Source organism: Choloepus didactylus, chromosome Y (assembly GCF_015220235.1).
Source record: "Choloepus didactylus isolate mChoDid1 chromosome Y, mChoDid1.pri, whole genome shotgun sequence".
NCBI lineage: Eukaryota > Metazoa > Chordata > Mammalia > Pilosa > Megalonychidae > Choloepus > Choloepus didactylus.
In genome coordinates, this window is record NC_051335.1 from 26,030,420 (window position 1) to 26,050,407 (window position 19,988).

Here is a 19,988-nt window from a genome sequence, read left to right on the forward strand (position 1 = left end):
TGCTCTTTCAAAAGAATCTATTCTACTTGAAGATCCAACTGAATTATTAGCATTGTGTCTGGATAAGGACACATGGCCTCAGGAACTTTAACAGATGATACAAGGGTCTAGGGCCTTAATGGTAATGAGCAACAATAATCCTGTTGAGTAAACGGTCCATGGCGAGGTGAGATGGGGACCTAAAGGTGCAGTGAAAAGAACACATACTTAAGAGCCAGTCAGACTTATAATCATATGCCTCTTACCAGCTGTATGATTTTAGATACGAGATCCTCTCTGAGTCTCCATTTTCCTTTCTGCAAAGTGGGGATAATGATGCCTACTTTGTTTGGAGGCTTGGAAATCACATAAGGAAACCTCCTAACACTTTAATGATGGAGATATTCTATTGAGCTATTATTAATAAGGTAGGAAGCCAATACAGCCCAGCATGGGAAGGGGTGGCAGGGCCAACCTCCAGTGACAGTGAAATTTGTATACCTGACTTTGAGACATTTAACAAGACTGAGTCTGGGATTTCAGCTTCAATAAAGATGTACACATCGGCCAAAGTTCTTTGGAAGCCCAAAGAAGCCTCTTAGGTTTGTGGAGAGGAAACAGGCAGGGAGACAGATATGGCTGCTCTGGAATAAGATAGAATCTGCCCATTGTGTGACAGTGGGGAAAAGGGGGAAAAACACCAGGCAGAGCTGTAAACTAGGATTACACCTAATTGCCTGTGAAGAAACCAATCAGTTGCTGAAGATTTGTTGCTATGGTAACCTTTTATGCTCAACCACTATTTAGAAGCTACAACAGGAGCTGGATAGGGAAATAATTAGATATATCAAGTACAAAAATATCTGGTGAAATAGGATAATTGGCAAAAGAAGCATGCTAAGACAGTTCTTTAAAAACCTGCATATATCACTACAAAAGACTCCACAAATGCTGACTGATACTAAAAAAATTTTTTTGATTCAGTTGGAAATAGACGTTATAGCCAGAAAGAAAAGAAATGTGAAAAGTGTAGATCTTAGGCCAGGCAGAACTCTTGTTAGAAACCAGAAACTCCCAAAACCTTGCCTAGAATTTTTCCTGTTTCCCCTCCTCCTGTAATTTGGGAGTCCTATTCACTAGGAACAGCAGCCCTTGGGTATCCTGTAGCATCCTTTTAGACTGTATCTAGCAGCCTTCTGCCTAATCAGCATTCCCAGGTCTGAGTTCAACAGAGATTTTCCTTTTTTGAAAAGGAGTGAAGCTTCTCCTAGGTCAGAGACAACCTGTAAAAAAAAAAACTGTGGAGGCAATTGATCCAGAGGGAACCTTTCCTCACATTACTACACTCACCACACAAAGCCCTGCTTCTTCTTTCAACATGCGCAAGGTGGTTCAAGGCTTCAGCCATCAGAGAGCCTAGCTCAGAGAAAAAAAGCATTATACCCTTCATTCAGCTCTAACACTGTTACCCTGCATGACTTCACCCACCCCCATGGTATTTTTCCTTTAAGTAAGAATTGATGACAGAAGACATTTCCCCGTGGTTTTTTTTTTTTTTTAAAGCAAATATAAATTCATTTATGTCCAGTTTGATTTACAAATAATATTTTTCAGCTTTAAGAAACCCATATGTATACCAACAGTGGAAAGATAAGTTATTATTGTATGTCCTTAAAATTGAATCGAAGGAGATATAAAGAATAGCATCACTGTCATCTTTAGTATTTTAAGTTTTTTTTAAAAAAGAAAATAGCAGTGTAGACAGACAATTATACAAAACAATTTTTGTGGTAAAGTACACAAATTACAAATATACAGAAAAGAGTAAAGCTTGATTAATTTTCATAAAATTGAACACTACTGGGCAACCTGATGACATTCTGTGTGAAGGTGGATGCAATATTCTATATTTAATTTTCTAGAAAACAACATATGTTTCTCTCAATTATGGAACTATATTCATATGTTGCCATTGTTAACTTTAGTCTTGTTAATATATTTTGTTATCTTGAACATGATTTTATCTAATAGGAAACTGTTTTTGGGTGCAGCAGCTTACTTCATTCCTTTGTACAATCTGTCCTAACTAGTTGACATTCTTTAAACATGGGGCTTGATTATCTTCTTTGTTAAGGTCCTGCCTTTAAGAATTCCTCCTGTGATTACAACTGTCCACAAATCTTCCATATCAATTATGGAAGGCTCTGTCTTTTTGGGATTGCAGTAAGAATTCAACAATTTTGTGATGATCAGTTTTGTGTTGTGAAGATAAACTCTACCTGATGACATCTTAGGGCCTGGATGTCCCTAAAGAGCTATTCCAAACATTGTGGGAAATTCTTATTCCTTTTTATTGAATTCTGATTCCAACAATGTGTCTTTTCTTTTATGCCCTGAAGAGCAAAAACATGAAGACCTAATTGGGAGAACATTCCCAAAAGAAGCCAGGCAGAAAATAAAGACAAGTAACCTATCACATTGAAGAAGTGAGTTAATAAATTTAAATGAATGTAAACCTAGTGATATTTATACCAGCCATAGGTAAACTGGTTTCTGATTGATTTAAATAAATAACACCAATAGAAGATGAAGGTTTCAATCTCAAAGCAACTGAGAAATACACCCCCTTCACTTTCTCCCTCCCCTTCACCTTCTACATATCTCCTACATTCGTACACACACAATTAAGTATAAAGCTGTTTGTTATAGTGTCTGCTGATAATTTCATCATCAATAATTATGTTATTCCAAAAGGTAATTTTAGTGTGGATTGTTGAAACTATTTAGTGTTGTAATATACTGTATTATTGGTCAATATGTCCTGCCAATTGCTACAGAGCCTCCTCCTATTGGTTGAATTATATCCCTATTATTGTCTAGTTTGGCTTTGATTTTTTGGTCAATATATGTGAAGAGATGTAATATGCATTTACAAGTAGAAAGCTTTAGTAGACACTGTATAGTTTCCAGCCAGGTAAGTTTTCTCTCTGCCAGGAGCTTGGCAAACTCTGAGAGCATAGTTGCTTCCTTCTTCTTTGGTCCACAAAGACAAAGTTGGGGAGAACTGGCTTGTGGGGAATAGGTGGCTCGCAGACACCACATGCTGGATAGTTAGAGAAAGTGTATGCCACCAAGTTGTTGATCCGGACTCAGAGGCTTCTTCTCATCCCAAATCTCCCCGAGGCTCAGGGCAGGCCCACCTTGGGTCATCACAGGGCAGCTGGGCTAAGGCCTCCCGTGCAGTGAGCGCCACACAGACCTGACTGCACCTCTCCTGCCCTCGGTTGAGGCCGCCGCCCCGTTACACCGCACCCGGGTCCGTGCAGCGCTGGGTGGCCATCGTGGGCCCTTGGGGCTGCAGGCTGCTCGCGCCGCTGCTGCTGGTGCCCGGGCCTGGTGGCTCCTCTCTCCCCATGGTTTTAACTATTCCCCATACTCCAGCGACTTGTAAATCTATTGTAAACCTAACCTTTCCCTGGAACAATAGACAAATAGACTTTAGACATCTCAACCTCAATATTTTACAGGTGCTTTATACTCATGGAATGTCCTCCTCCTATCTCAGTAGGTGGCACCATGTAGTGATTAGCACTGGCCTTGAACTGCTAAGCCTAGCTAATGAGTGGGCCATTTCTCAACAGAGAACATCATGAAATAGGCCAGACTTTTCCGTGAATTCTTGCACATGACCAAGCTGGATCTTAAGGGTAAATGTAAAGAGTTAGGAGTGGAAATTAGAAAATCCATCCGTATTAGTTAGGGTTCTCTAGGGAAACAGAACCAAAAAGAGATATCTGTAAACATATAATTTTATAAGTGTCTCATGCAACTGTGGGGATGCATGAGTCCAAATTCCATAGGTAGACAGCAAACTGGTAACTCTGATGAAGGTGTTCAATGAACTCCTCAGGAGATGCTGGCTAGTCGCAGAAGTGAAGGTTCTCTGTCTTTCTCCCTTAAAAGTCTTCAACTTTTTGTATTAAATCCAGCTGACTGAATTCTCTCATTGTGGAAGACACACCCTTTGTTGATGTAATCAGTCACAGCTGCAGTCAATTGATGATTTAATAAACAAGGACCAGACACCTGGACACCACCACCTGGCCAAGTTGACGCATGAACCTAACCATCACACCATCCTAGCAATATATATGCAAATTACATGGCTGCTGAAAAGGTTGAGCCATCTAGAGGGAAAAAGCCAGTGTATGTGTTTTGGGGGTGGGGGATGGGGGGAGAATCTCAAGGGAAATCTGACCAGCAAGAAAATCTAGAAGAATTTGGGTATAAGAAAATGTGATATAAGTGTGGCCAAGTCGACCCTGGAAAATACACTGGTGAAAGTTACTAAGTTTTGAAAGACTCAAAAAGGACGTTTTGCTCTTAGGACAGTAATAAAGGTTGCAAGGTCTTCATGCTGCCCTAACAAATTGTGTAACCTTGGATCAGTCACCTGCCTTTTTGTCTCTTTCTTATCTTTAAATAAGGGTTTTGGACTAATTTTCCAAACTAATTCATTTTTTTGAACTTTACTTTGAAATAACTATAAATTATAGGAAGTTCAAAAGAGTACAAAGGGTGTCATGTGTCCTTCATCCAGTTTCCACCGATGGCTACATCTTAAGTAACAGTAGTACAATATCAAAACCAGGAAATTGGTATAATGTGTGTTTGTAGTTCTCTGTCATTTGTAGTTCTCTGTCATTTTATCAGAAGTAAAAATTCATATAGCCACCACAGCTATCAAGATACAGAACTATGCCATCGCCCTCATGCTATGCCTTTAAATCCATACTCATACCTGCTTCCCTCTCCCCCACCATCTCTAATCCCTGGCAATCATTAATTTGTCCTCATTCGTTAGAATTTTGTCATTCTGAGAATGTAATATAATGTTATATAAATGAAATCATACAGTATGTGACCTTTTGAGATAGGCTTTTTTTTCACTCTGCAAGTGAATCCTGCTTGTGATCCTCCAAGTTGTTGCATGTACCACTGGTTTGTTCTTTTTTATTGCTAAGTAGTATTTCAAAGTATGGATGTACCACAGTTTAACCTTTTTCCTATTGTAGGAAATTTTTGTTGCTTCCAGTTTTGAGCTATTATGCTGTTGTGAGCAATTATGTAGTGGCTTTGTGTAGACATATGTTCTCATTTCTCAGGGATAAATGCTCAGGAGTGCAATTGTTGGGTAGTATAGTAAGTGAATGATTAGCTATTTTTAATATAAAAAAGCATTTCAGTGTTTAATATTAAAATAACTTATTATCTGGGCCATTAGCATCCTAAATACTTTTTTAAATGTAATTTTATTGAAATACATTCACATACCATATAGTCATCCAAAGTGTACAGCTATTGTTCAGAGTTTCATCATATAGTTGTGCATTCAACACCACAATCAATTTTTGAACATTTTCATCACTCCAAAAAATAAAAAATGGAAATAAGAATAAAAATAAAAGTGAAGGAGAACACTCAAAGCATCCCATACCCCTCCTCTCCCCCTCATTTACTGTTTTTTTTTTTTTTTTTTAAATTCAGTTTTATTGAAATATATTCACAAACCATACAGTCATCCATGGTATACAATCAACTGTTCACAGTATGATCATATAGTTATGCGTTCATCACCACAATCTATTTCTGAACATTTTCCTTACATCAGAAAGAATCAGAATAAGAATAAAAAATAAAAGTGAAAAGAGAATACCCAAACCATCCCCCCATCCCACCCTATTTGTCATTTAGTTTTTACTCCCATTTTTCTACTGATTTTTTTTCAATTTTTTAACTTTGTTTATCAAAAAATTAAAAACAAACAGGCAAACAACAACCAAAAAAAACCCCACAACATTTCAAACAAAGCAATGGATTAAGGAAAACAAATAACCTAAAATAACTACTTTGCTTCCAATATGTTCCTACCATACACCAAGAAAATTAATAAACCATGTCCAAACAGAGGAGTAAGAAAAACAAATCTAAAATAACTACATTGCTTCCAACATGTTCCTACCATACCCCAAGAAAATTAACAACCCCTAAGAAAACAAAGGAATAAGAGAAAAAAAAAACCTAAAATAACTCTATTGCTTCCAACATGATCTTACTATATCCAAGAAAGTTTACAAACCCTAATCATTCCTGAGCATTCCCATAACATTGAGATTACCCTCCATAGTTTATCTGTTCTTATTAGATTATCATTCCCCCTCCACTAGTTGGTATCTCTAGGTCCCCTACATTCTACAGTATAAAACATTGTACATTTTTCACAGAATTCACATTAGTGGTAACATACAATATCTCTCTTTTTGTGCCTGGCTTATTTTGCTCAGCATTATGTCTTTTTTTTGTTTTTTTGTTTTTTTTTTTTAATCTTCATTTCATTGAGATATATTCATATACCACGCAGTCATACAAAACAAATCGTACTTTCGATTGTTCACAGTACCATTACACAGTTGTACATTCATCACCCAAATCAATCCCTGACACCTTCATTAGCACACACACAAGAATAACAAGAATAATAATTAGAGTGAAAAAGAGCAATTGAAGTAAAAAAGAACACTGGGTACCTTTGTCTGTTTGTTTCCTTCCCCTATTTTTCTACTCATCCATCCATAAACTAGACAAAGTGGAGTGTGGTCCTTATGGCTTTCCCAATCCCATTGTCACCCCTCATAAGCTACATTTTTATACAACTGTCTTCGAGATTCATGGGTTCTGGGTTGTAGTTTGATAGTTTCAGGTATCCACCACCAGCTACCCCAATTCTTTAGAACCTAAAAAGGGTTGTCTAAAGTGTGCGTAAGAGTGCCCACCAGAGTGACCTCTCGGCTCCTTTTGGATTCTCTCTGCCACTGAAGCTTATTTCATTTCCTTTCACCTCCCCCTTTTGGTCAAGAAGATGTTCTCCGTCCCACGATGCCAGGTCTACATTCCTCCCCAGGAGTCATATTCCACGTTGCCAGGAAGATTCACTCCCCTGGGTGTCTGATCCCACGTAGGGGGGAGGGCAGTGATTTCACCTTTCAAGTTGGCTTAGCTAGAGAGACAGGGCAACAAAGAGGCAATCGGGAGGAGGCTCTTAGGCACAACCATAGGGAGGCCTAGCCTCTCCTTTGCAGCAACCGTCTTCCCAAGGGTAAAACCTGTGGTAGAGGGCTCAACCCATCAAACCACCAGTCCCCTATGTCTGTGGTCATGTTAGCAACCATGGAGGTGGGGTAGGCGAATACCCCTGCATTCTCCACAGGCTCCTCAAGGGGGCACTGCATCTTTTTTTTTTTCCTTGTTTTTTTTTTTTTTTAACTTTCCCTTCTTTTTTAAATCAACTGTATGAAAAAAAAGTTAAAAAGAAAACAAACATACAATAAAAGAACATTTCAAAGAGACCATAACAAGGGAGTAAGAAAAAGACAACTAACCTAAGATAACTGCTTAACTTCCAACATGTTCCTACTTTACCCCAAGAAAGTAACCTAATATAGCAACATTTCTGTGAACTTGCTCCGACTATATCCATCAGAAATTAACAGACCATAGTCATTCCTGGGCATCCCCAGAATGTTAAATAGCTTATCTGTTCTTCTTGGATTATTGTTCCCCCTTCCTTAATTGCTCTCTATTGCTAGTTCCCCTACATTCTACATTATAAGCCATTTGTTTTACATTTTTCAAAGTTCACATTAGTGGTAGCATATAATATTTCTCTTTTTGTGCCTGGCTTATTTCACTCAGCATTATGTCTTCAAGGTTCATCCATGTTGTCATATGTTTCACGAGATCGTTCCTTCTTACTGCCGTGTAGTATTCCATCGTGTGTATATACCACATTTTATTTATCCACTCATCTGTTGAAGGACATTTGGGTTGTTTCCATCTTTTGGCAATTGTGAATAATGCTGCTATGAACATTGGCGTGCAGATATCTGTTCGTGTCACTGCTTTCCGATCTTCCGGGTATATACCGAGAAGTGCAATCGCTGGATCGAATGGTAACTCTATATCTAGTTTTCTAAGGAACTGCCAGACTGACTTCCAGAGTGGCTGAAACATTATACAGTCCCACCAACAGTGAATAAGAGTTCCAATTTCTCCACATCCCCTCCAGCATTTGTAGTTTCCTGTTTGTTTAATGGCAGCCATTCTAACCGGTGTTAGATGGTATCTCATTGTGGTCTTAATTTGCATCTCTCTAATAGCTAGTGAAGCTGAACATTTTTTCATGTGTTTCTTGGCCATTTGTATTTCTTCTTCAGAGAACTGTCTTTTCATATCTTTTGCCCATTTTATAATTGGGCCGACTGTACTATTGTCATTGAGTTGTAGGATTTGTTTATATATGCAAGATATCAGTCTTTTGTCAGATACATGGTTTCCAAAAATTTTTTCCCATTGAGTTGGCTGCCTCTTTACCTTTTTGAGAAATTCCTTTGAGGTGCAGAAACTTCTAAGCTTGAGGAGTTCCCATTTGTCTATTTTCTCTTTTGTTGCTTGTGCTTTGGGTGTAAAGTCTAGGAAGTGGCCGCCTAATACAAGGTCTTGAAGATGTTTTCCTACATTATCTTCTAGGAGTTTTATGGTACTTTCTTTTATATTGAGATCTTTGGTCCATTTTGAGTTAATTTTTGTGTAGGGGGTGAGGTAGGGGTCCTCTTTCATTCTTTTGGATATGGATATCCAACTCTCCCAGCCCCATTTGTTGAAAAGACCATTATGACTCAGTTCAGTGACTTTGGGGGCCTTATCAAAGATCAGTCGGCCATAGATCTGAGGGTCTATCTCCGAATTCTCAATTCGATTCCACTGATCTATATGTCTATCTTTGTGCCAGTACCATGCTGTTTTGGCAACTGTGGCTTTATAATAAGCTTCAAAGTCAGGGAGTGTAAGTCCTCCCACTTCGTTTTTCTTTTTTAGAGTGTCTTTAGCAATTCGAGGCATCTTCCCTTTCCAAATAAATTTGATAACTAGCTTTTCCAAGTCTGCAAAGTAGGTTGTTGGAATTTTGATTGGGATTGCATTGAATCTGTAGATGAGTTTGGGTAGAATTGACATCTTAATGACATTTAGTCTTCCTATCCATGAACATGGAATATTTTTCCATCTTTTAAGGTCCCCTTCTATTTCTTTTAGTAGAGTTATGTAGTTTTCTTTGTATAGGTCTTTTACATCTTTGGTTAAGTTTATTCCTAGGTACTTGATTTTTTAGTTGCTATTGAAAATGGTATCTTTTTCTTGAGTGTCTCTTCAGTTTGTTCATTTCTAGCATATAGAAACATTACTGACTTATGTGCATTAATCTTGTATCCCGCTACTTTGCTAAATTTGTTTATTAGCTCTAGTAGCTGTATCGTCGATTTCTCAGGGTTTTCTAGATATAAGATCATATCATCTGCAAACAATGACAGTTTTACTTCTTCTTTTCCAATTTGGATGCCTTTTATTTCTTTGTCTTGCCGGATTGCCCTGGCTAGCACTTCCAGCACAATGTTGAATAACAGTGGTGACAGCGGGCATCCTTGTCTTGTTCCTGATCTTAGAGGGAAGGCTTTCAGTCTCTCACCATTGAGTACTATGCTGGCTGTGGGTTTTTCATATATGCTCTTTATCATGTTGAGGAAGTTTCCTTCAATTCCTACCTTTTGAAGTGTTTTTATCAAAAAGGGATGTTGGATTTTGTCAAATGCTTTTTCAGCATCTATTGAGATGATCAATTGATTTTTCCCTTTTGACTTGTTAATGTGTTGTAATACATTGATTGATTTTCTTATGTTGAACCATCCTTGCATGCCTGGAATAAACCCCACTTGGTCATGGTGTATGATTTTTTTAATGTGTCTTTGGATTCGATTTGCAAGTATTTTGTTGAGGATTTTTGCATCTATATTCATTAGGGAGATTGGCCGGTAGTTTTCCTTTTTTGTAACGTCTTTGCCTGGTTTTGGTATTAGATTGATGTTAGCTTCATAAAATGAGTTAGGTAGTGTTCCATTTTCTTCAATGTTTTGAAAGAGTTTGAGTAAGATTGGTGTCAGTTCTTTCTGGAAAGTTTGGTAGAATTCCCCTGTGAAGCCATCTGGCCCTGGGCATTTATTTGTGGGAAGATTTTTGATGACTGATTGGATCTCTTTGCTTGTGATGGGTTGGTTGAGGTCTTCTATTTCTTCTCTGGTCAGTCTAGGTTGTTCATATGTCTCCAGGAAATTGTCCATTTCCTCTACATTATCCAGTTTGTTGCCATACAGTTGTTCATAGTATCCTCTTATAATTTTTTTAATTTCTTCGGGATCTGCAGTTATGTCACCTTTTTCATTCATTATTTTGTTTATATGGGTCTTCTCTCTTTTTGATTTTGTCAGTCTAGCTAGGGGCTTGTCAATCTTGTTGATCTTCTCAAAGAACCAACTTTTGGTGATATTTATCCTCTCTATTGTTTTTTTGTTCTCTATGTCATTTATTTCTGCTTTAATCCTTGTTATTTCTTTTCTTGTATTTGGTTTAGGATTGGTTTGCTGTTCATTTTCTAGCTTCTTCAGTTGATCCATTAGTTCTTTGATTTTGGCTCTTTCTTCCTTTTTAATATATGCGTTTAGTGCTATAAATTTCCCCCTTAGCACTGCTTTTGCTGCATCCCATAGGTTTTGGTATGTTGTGTTCTCATTTTCATTCGTCTCTATATATTTAGCAATTTCTCTTGCTATTTCTTCTTTAACCCACTGATTGTTTAGGAGTGTGTTGTTTAACCTCCAGGTATTTGTGAATTTTCTAAGTCTCTGATGGTTATTGACTTCTAATTGTATTCCATTGTGGTCAGAGAATGTGCTTTGAATAATTTCAATCTTTTTAAATTTATTGAGGCTAGTTTTATGTCCCAGCATATGATCTATTCTGGAGAAAGTTCCATGAGCACTAGAAAAGTATGTGTATCCTGGTGATTTGGGATGTAATGTCCTGTATATGTCTGTTAAATCTAATTCATTTATCAGATTGTTTAGGTTTTCAATTTCCTTATTGGTCTTCTGTCTGGTTGATCTATCTATAGGAGAGAGTGATGTGTTGAAGTCTCCCACAATTATTGTGGAAACACCAATTGCTTCCTTTAGTTTTGCCAGTGTTTCTCTCATGTATTTTGTGGCACCTTGGTTGGGTGCATAGACATTTACGATTGTTATTTCTTCTTGCTGAATTGCCCCTTTTATTAGTATGTAGTGGCCTTCTTTGTCTCTCAAAACATCCCTGCATTTGAAGTCTATTTTATCTGAGATTAATATTGCTACACCTGCTTTCTTTTGGCTGTAGCTTGCATGAAATATTTTTTTCCATCCTTTCACTTTCAGTTTCTTTGTGTCCCTGTGTCTAAGATGAGTCTCTTGTATGCAACATATTGATGGTTCATTTTTTTGGATCCATTCTGCGAATCTATATCTTTTAATTGGGGAGTTTAATCCATTTACATTCAACGTTATAACCGTGAAGGCATTTCTTGAATCAGCCATCTTATCCTTTGGTTTATGTTTGTCATATTTTTCCCCTCTGTCTATTAATATCCTTTATTGTACCCATACCGAATCTCTTTAGTACTGAACCTTTCTCCAAGTCTCTCTGTCCTTTCTTTGTTTCTCTGTGTGTTGGGCTCCCTTTAGTATCTCCAGTAGGGCAGGTCTCTTGTTAGCAAATTCTCTCAGCATTTGTTTGTCTGTGAAAAATTTAAGCTCTCCCTCAAATTTGAAGGAGAGCTTTGCTGGATAAAGTATTCTTGGCTGGAAATTTTTCTCACTCAGAATTTTAAATATATCGTGCCACTGCCTTCTTGCCTCCATGGTGGCTGCTGAGTAGTCACTACTTAGTCTTATGCTGTTTCCTTTGTATGTGGTGAATTGCTTTTCTCTTGCTGCTTTCAGAACTTGCTCCTTCTCTTCTATGTTTGACAGTGTGATCAGTATATGTCTCGGAGTGGGTTTATTTGGATTTATTCTATTTGGGGTTCGCTGAGCATTTATGATTTGTGTATTTATGTTGTTTAGAAGATTTGGGAAGTTTTCCCCAACAATTTCTTTGAATACTCTTCCTAGACCTTTACCCTTTTCTTCCCCTTCTGGGACACCAATGAGTCTTATATTTGGACGTTTCATATTATCTATCATATCCCTGAGGTCCATTTTGATTTTTTCAATTTTTTTCCCCATTCTTTCTTTTATGCTTTCATTTTCCATTCTGTCATCTTCGAGGTCACTGATTCGTTGTTCAACTTCCTCTAGTCTTGTACTATGAGTGTCCAGAATCTTTTTAATTTGGTCAACAGTTTCTTTAATTTCCATAAGATCATCCATTTTTTTATTTAGTCTTGCAATGTCTTCTTTATGCTCTTCTAGGGTCTTCTTGATTTCCTTATCTCCCGTACTATGGTCTCATTGTTCATCTTTAGTTCTTTGAGTAGCTGCTCTAGGTGCTGTGTCTCTTCTGGTCTTTTGATTTGGGTGCTTGGGCTTGGGTTATCCATATCGTCTGGTTTTTTCATATGCTTTATAATTTTCTGTTGTTTTTGGCCTCGTGGCATTTGCTGAACTTGATAGGGTTCTTTTAGGATGTGTAGACCAATTGAAGTCCTTATCTCGAATTTATCAGATCTACAGCTTCGTGGAGTACACTTTCTCTAACTAACCAGCAGGTGGCGTCCACGAGCCACCTGTTCTCCACAAGCCAGTTCTCCCCTGCTTAGCCTTTTTGGTGAGTGGGGGAGTGAGTCTTGTGGGGTCCAATTGGTGTACCAAGCTTGCGTGTGTAGTTGGTGTTGCCTGCCCTGTATATGGGGCATGTTTCTGGGCAGTCAGGGATGGGGGGTGGCTCTAACAATCAAATCTCCCTGGTGATCCTAGAGTTTTAAAGCTGGTGCAATAGTCTAATCCTTCAGTTCAGTCCTGCCACAGTTTGTCTCTGCCACTGACCCACAAGTCCTTGGTATTGGCGTATGGCTCCAGAGACTTGCAAGTGGGCCCCTCTTCCAGGCCGTGCACCCCGGGTCCTCTGTTGAGGGATGGCTGTGCTATGTCACAGGTGAGTGCCGTCCCCCCAGGGCAGTTCTGGGCTGCTGGGCTGTGTAGGGAGGCTCCCAGTCTGCTGAAATGATGGCTGAATGGGGCTTTGTTAATTCACACTGCTCTACCTTCCCAACTCTGGGACAATCAGCTGAGGTTGCATGGAAGTCTAATGTCCACGCCCAGTTTTGTGGTGTGTGCCTGTTATTTGAAGCATTTCCGTCACACTGGGTTGTCTGGGGCAGTTCTGGGCTATGGGGCTGGCGATGGGCAGGAGTGTTTCCTGTCCACCAGGATGATGGCTGTGAGCGGACACCCCCCTTTTCTTGGGAAGTTGTGGTGTTTAGTGAATTTTCTCAGCCACTGGATTATTGCGTTTTGTCTCAGAGCTCTCCTAGTTCTGCTCTTGACTTGACCTGCCCAAATAGTAAGTCTTTGAAGGTTTCTGTATTGGCTTCTTAGAGTAATTGTTGTAGAAAAAGAAAAAAGGATTAAAAAAAAAAAAAAAAAGAAAAAAAAAAACGGGCCCTCCTCAGAGATCTAATGGGTTATTGAAATGCTAAGAGACAAAGCAACCAGGGCCATTAAGGAAAGGTCCACAGGGCAGAGAGATCAGCTTTTCTTTGGGATTTGCATATGCGCCTCAGGGCCCTTCCCCTTTCTATGTTCACCAGAAGTCCAAAAATCCTCCGCTTTTATTTTGGAGTTTTTCGTGTTGTTTTTTTTCTATGCCTGTCTCCTCTCTGCTGGGCTGGCTGCTCTCAGATTCTCTGGTGTCTGGTCTCAGTCTATCTATGGTTGGATTTTGGATCAGTAGAATGAGTTTCCGATAAGGGCTGCCACTGCACTTCTCCCTTCTCCTTCCCGGAGCTGACAGCCCCTCCTCCCACGGGACTGAGCCTGGCAGGGAGGGGCGCGGGTCCCCTGGCCGCAAAAACTTACAGATTTCGCTGATCTCAGCAGTTCCACGTTTTCATGAGTGTTGTATGAAGTATGCCCAAAGTCAGATTGCTCTGTGGTGTCCAGTCCACGCAGTTCCTGGCTTTCTACCTACTTTCCTGGAGGAGTAACTAAAACATACAGCTCACCAGTCTGCCATCTTGCCTCATTTACTTTTTTTTAATTGAAATATATTCACATACCATACAATCATCGAAAATGTAAAACAATTGTTCATGGTATCATCATATAGTTGTGCGTTCATCACCATAGTCAATTTTTGAATATTTTCATTACTCCAAAAAATAAAAGTAAGAATAAAAATAAAAGAACACTCAAAACATCCCATATCCCCCTCCTCCATATTATTAATTTACTTTTTGTCCCCATTTTTTCTACTCATTTGTCTATACACTTGGTAAAGGGAGTGTGAGCCACAAGGTCCCCACAATCACACGGTCACACCATGTAAGCCACACAGTCACATGATCGCCCTCAAGAATCAAGGACACTGGACCGCAACTCAACAATTTCAGATATCTCCTTCTAACTATTCTGATAAACTAAAAACTGAAAAGGAATATCTATATAATGCATAAGAGTTACCTCAAGAATGACCTCTGGACTCCATTTGAAATCTCTCAGCCATTGAAACTTTATTTTGTTTCAATTCTCTTCCCCCTTTTGGTCCAGAAGGCTTTCTTAATTACACGATGCAGGGACGAGGCTCATTCCTGGCAGTCATGTCCCACATTGCCAGGGAGATTTATATCCCTGGGAGTCATGTCCCATGTAGAGGGGGAGGGCGGTGGGTTTACCTGCCGAGTTGGCTTAGAGAGAGAGGCCACATCTGAGTAACAAAAGAGGTTCTCTGGGGGTGACACTTAGGCACAATTTTAAGTAGGCTTAGCCTCTCCCTTGCAGTAACAAACTTCATAAAGGCAAGACCCAAGATGGAGGGCTCAGCCTCCTAATTTGGTAGCCCCCAATGCTTGTGAGAATATCAGGAATTCCCCAGCTGGGGAAGTTGAATATTTCTACATTTTCCCACAGTCCCTCAAGGCAGCTTGGTAAATACTTTTTATTCTCTGCACAAATTACTCTGGGTTGTATCGAGGCTTCATGCTAACCTATACAAACTACATGGTCTCACTTCCTAGTCAAGGTTCCATGTAATTAAGCCATTTGACCATGCAAGGTAAATTATATAGTGTGCTACAGAAAATATGGATTTTGCACCATATAAAAACCTCTTCCTTTGGTCCCACACAGAAGTCAAAGTTGTAAAACACAGTTAGTAACATTGTGAACCCTTTAGTCAGATATACCCCAATCTCAAACAGGTCCATTTCATTTATATATCCAATTGAAATCTGATCTCCTTTTCAGCCTCTTTAGCAGTTGATTCATGGTGCAATGCTGACACTCACAGCTGCCGAACTCTGGCTATGAATCCCAGGTGCCACACAGACACCCAAGGCTCCAGGGACCGAACACATCATACACAAACAGCTCAGAATCTCAAAAATTTAGAAATAACTGTTACAACTCATGAATAAATGTGAATGCTGTCAGAATTTACAATCTAGGAACCTCTATATAAGCCTTTGCCTTATAGCCCATGCTCCCAGATTCAATTCTCAGAGTTTACACATTGTTATTATACTATATTAGTGAGGCATTATAATGTTTGTCTTTTCATTTCTGGTTTATTTTACTCAACCTACTGTCCTCATGGTCCATTCACATCATTGCATTCCTCATAACTTCATTCTTTCTTGCTGCTCTCTCATGCAAAAACATTCTTATATTTGTAGGTTTAATGGCACATGTTGACCACAAGTTTCACTAAGTTATACAGTCCCAGTCTTTATCATCTTTCCTTCTGATGTCATACAGACCCCTAACTTTCCTCTTTCAACCAAATTCACAGTCATCTTTTTTCAGTGAACTTACAATATTGTGTTACCATCACACTCTATTGTGCTATCCATTTCTAGATCTACACAATCCTCTAGAACATTCTATACTCCTTCAACATCAAATGTCCAATCTCTACCCTCTTTCTATCTCCTGATATCTTCATTTCTACACTGTTTTCCAAACCTCTCTCTTCTGTCTTTTCCTGTCTGTAGCACTCCCTTTAGTATTTCTTGTAGAGGAGGCCCCCTGTTAATGAAGTCTCTCAGTGTCTGTTTATATGTAAATAAGTTAAACTCTCCCTCATTTATGAAGGACAATTTTCCTGGATGTAGGATTCTTGGTTGGCAGTTTTTCTGTTTCAGTATCTTGAATATGTCATACCACTGCCTTCTCGCCTCCATGGTTTCTGCTGAGAGATCTGCACTTAGTCTTATTGAGCTTCCCTTATATGTGATGGATTGCTTTTCTCTTGCTGCTTTCAGAAATCTCTCTTTGTCTTTGATATTTGAAAATCTGATTAGTAAGTGTCTTGGAGTAGGTCTATTTGGATCAATTCTGTTTGGGGTATGCTGTGCCTCTTGGACCTGTAATTTTATGTCTTTCATAAGAGTTGGGAAATTTTCATTGATTATTTCCTCTATTATTCCTTCTGCCACTTTTCCTTCTTGTCTCCTTCTGGGACACCTATAACACATATATTCGTGTGCTTCATGTTGTCTTTCAGTTCCCTGAGACCTTGTTCATATTTTTCTATTCTTTTCCCTACCTGTTCTTTTGTGTGCAGGATTTCAGATGTCCTGTGCTCCATCTCATTGATCTTTTCTTCTGCCTCTCTAAATCTGCTGTTGTATGTCTCTATTATGTTTTTCATCTCTTCTATTGTGCCTTTCATTCCCATAAGTTCTGCCATTTGTTTCTTCAAGCTTACAAATTCTTCTTATGATCACCCAGTGTCTTCTTTATATCCTTCATCTCTTTTGTCACATTCTTTCTCACTTCATTGATTCAACTTAAAAGATTTGTTTGAATATCTGTAATTAGTTGTTTCAACTCCTGAATCTCAGTTGAAATATTAGTTCCTTCCTTTGACTGGGCCATTTCTTCCTATTTCCTGATGTGTCTCATTATTTTCTGCTGTTTTGGCACGTGGTTTTCTTGATTGGTTTATTCTGGAGGTTGTTTTCTCTCTTTTGTGTAAGGTTTTCTTGTTGGTTGACTTTGATCTCTGTATTTTCTTTGTTTCTCTCCCTGGCCAATTGTCAGATTGGCTCTGCTCCCCAGTCTTCTCCCCAAAGTCAGGCACCCACCATGGCCTGCCACAGGGGTGGGAGGTAGGCACTGGGTACCCCAGCAAGTTCACTGTGTGTGGCAATACCAATCTGCTGGCTTCCAGTGGTGCTGTTTTCCACCGGCTAGCAAGACCTGGTTTTGATTTGGGTCCCAGCTTTAACAATTGGGTCTTCCCTATTTCTCAGCCAAAACAGGGCCAGGTTTCCATACAGGGTGTATTCCAAAGAAAGGGTCCTTGCACTTTTCACATGGTCCAGCAGATGGTGCTGTTTGTAACTTAATCATCCTATGAGGCTGGTGTGCCTCAGAGCAGGCCTCTGTCTGCTGCTTCCCTTGAGTAGGGGAAGGGCTTTTGGACCCAGGGCTGGAAACACATCTCTGGCCATGTTTTCTCAGTCTCTTTGTCCCTCACTGATCTGGGCCTTGAAATGCCCTCCCCTGTCCACTGGGTCTTCAAACAGTGAGGGTATTTTTCACTTCCGTGGGGTTTTAAAATCTGTATCCCCATAGAAAGGGGTTCTGTCTGCCATTTCAGTTCCTTTCCCACATGGAGACTGAGTGAGGGGGAGGGGAGAGGAAGAGTCCTACCTGATATTTCTTCTCTTTCTTCAATTCAGCATTTGCAGGGTCTTACTCCAGTCTATGTCCTCCTCCAGAGTTTTAAACAATTCAGAGTTGTCCTTTTTTCATTGAATCTCTGGACAGAAGTTTTCAGTAGCTGTTTATGTTGCCATGTTGATGACATCTCCCCTATGATTAGCTTTTTAAGAAATTGCCCTTCCCTATAAGACTGAAAACATCAGAAATCATGCCAAAGAGATGGGTGGCACAAAATCCCAGGGTCTTACATTGTTGCTGATGTTCTCACAGACATTGAGGACTGGTGGTTGGTATCCCAAACCCTCTAACTTTGCACTTGTCCTTATGGAACTCATTAATGCAAAAGAGAGGTTAAAACTACTTGTAATTGTGCCTGAGAGTCTCCCCATGAGTAACTCTTTGTTGCTCAGATGTGGCCTCTCTCTCTAGCTAACACAACTCAGCAGGTGAACTCACTGCCCTCCCCCCCTACATGGGACCTGACTCCCAGGGGTGTAAATCTCCCTGCAAATGTGGGATATGACTCCCAAGGGATGAATCTGGACCTGGCACCATGGGATTGAGAACATCTTGACCAAAAGGAGGATACAAAATGAAACAAAATAAAGTTTCAGTGGCTGAGAGATTCCAAATGGAGTTGAGAGGTCACTCTGGTGGGCACTCTTATGCACTATATAGAATAACCCTTTTTAAGTTTTAAGGTATTGGAATAGCTAGAAGTAAATACCTGAAACTATCAAATTGCAACCCAGTAGCCTTGACTCTTGAAGATGATTGTATAACAATATAGCTTAAAAGGGTGACAGAGTGATTGTAAAAGACTTGTGGATCACACTCCCTTTATCCAGTGTATGGATGGATGAGTAGAAAAATGGGGACAAAAACTAAATGAAAAATAGAGTAGAAGGGGGTATGATTTGGGTGTTCTTTTTTACTTTCATTTTTTATTCTTATTTTTACTTTTTCTGGTATAAGGAAAATGTTCAAAAACTAGATTGGGGTGATGAATGCACAACTATATGATGGTACTATGAATAGTTGATTGTATACCATGGATGATTGCATGATATGTGAATATATCTCAATAAAACTGAATTTTTTAAAAAGCCCAGGATCTGAGCCCAACAGAAGGGGTGGGGTAGGGGGTGAGGCGTGAAAGCTGCCTCTGGCCAGGAGAATGTGGTGAGGGGACCAGCAGGTTTTTTCCACCCCCAACTTTAGGGAAGAATTCAAATGCTACTTTATCACCTTTGCAAGCAAAGAGGCTCAGGATAAAACACCTCTGGCAAAGGGTTCCATGTTCTTTTGATGACTGTGGCTTTGTAATAAGTTTTTTTTTTAAGTTTTTTATTTTTAAGCAGTTTTTTTGAGATACATTCAAAAACCATATGATCCATCCAAAGTATACAATCAGTGGTTCACAATATTACCACAGTTGTGCATCCATCATCACAATCAATTTTAGAACATTTTCATTATTCAAAAAACACCTATACATATCTCCCTCTATTATTTTATTAAATTCAATTTTATTGAGACATATTCACATACCATACAATCATCTATGGTGTAAAATCAATTGTTCACAGTCCCAGTGTATAGGTGTGCATTCATCACCACAATCAATTCTTAAACATTTTCATTACCACACACAGGAAAGAACAAGAATAAAAGTTAAAATAAAAAAGAACCCTGAAAACATCCAAAACCCCATATCCCTCCCTATTATTCATTTACTTTTTGTCCTTATTTTTCTATTCCCACTGGGAGTGGGAGCCACAAAGTTTTCACAATCACATGGTCACTCAGTGTAAGCTATACAGTTATATAATCATCTTCAAGAATAAAAGCTACTGGCTTGCAGTCAACAGTTTCAGGTATTCCCTTCTAGCTATAACAATACACTAAAAAATAAAATGACATATCTATATAATGCATAAGAATAACCTTGAGAATGATCTCTCAACTCTATTTGAGAACTCTCAGCCATGGAAAATTTCTTTTGTTTCCACTCTCTTCCCCCTTTTGGTCCGAAAAGGATTTCTCAATTCCATGATGCCAGGGCCAAGCTCATCACTATGAGTCATGTCCCACATAGCAGGGAGGGCAATGAGTTTACCTGCAGAGTTGGCTTAAAGGGAGAAGCCACAACTGAGAAACAAAAGAGATTCTCTTGATGTGACTCTTAGGTACAATTTTAAGTAG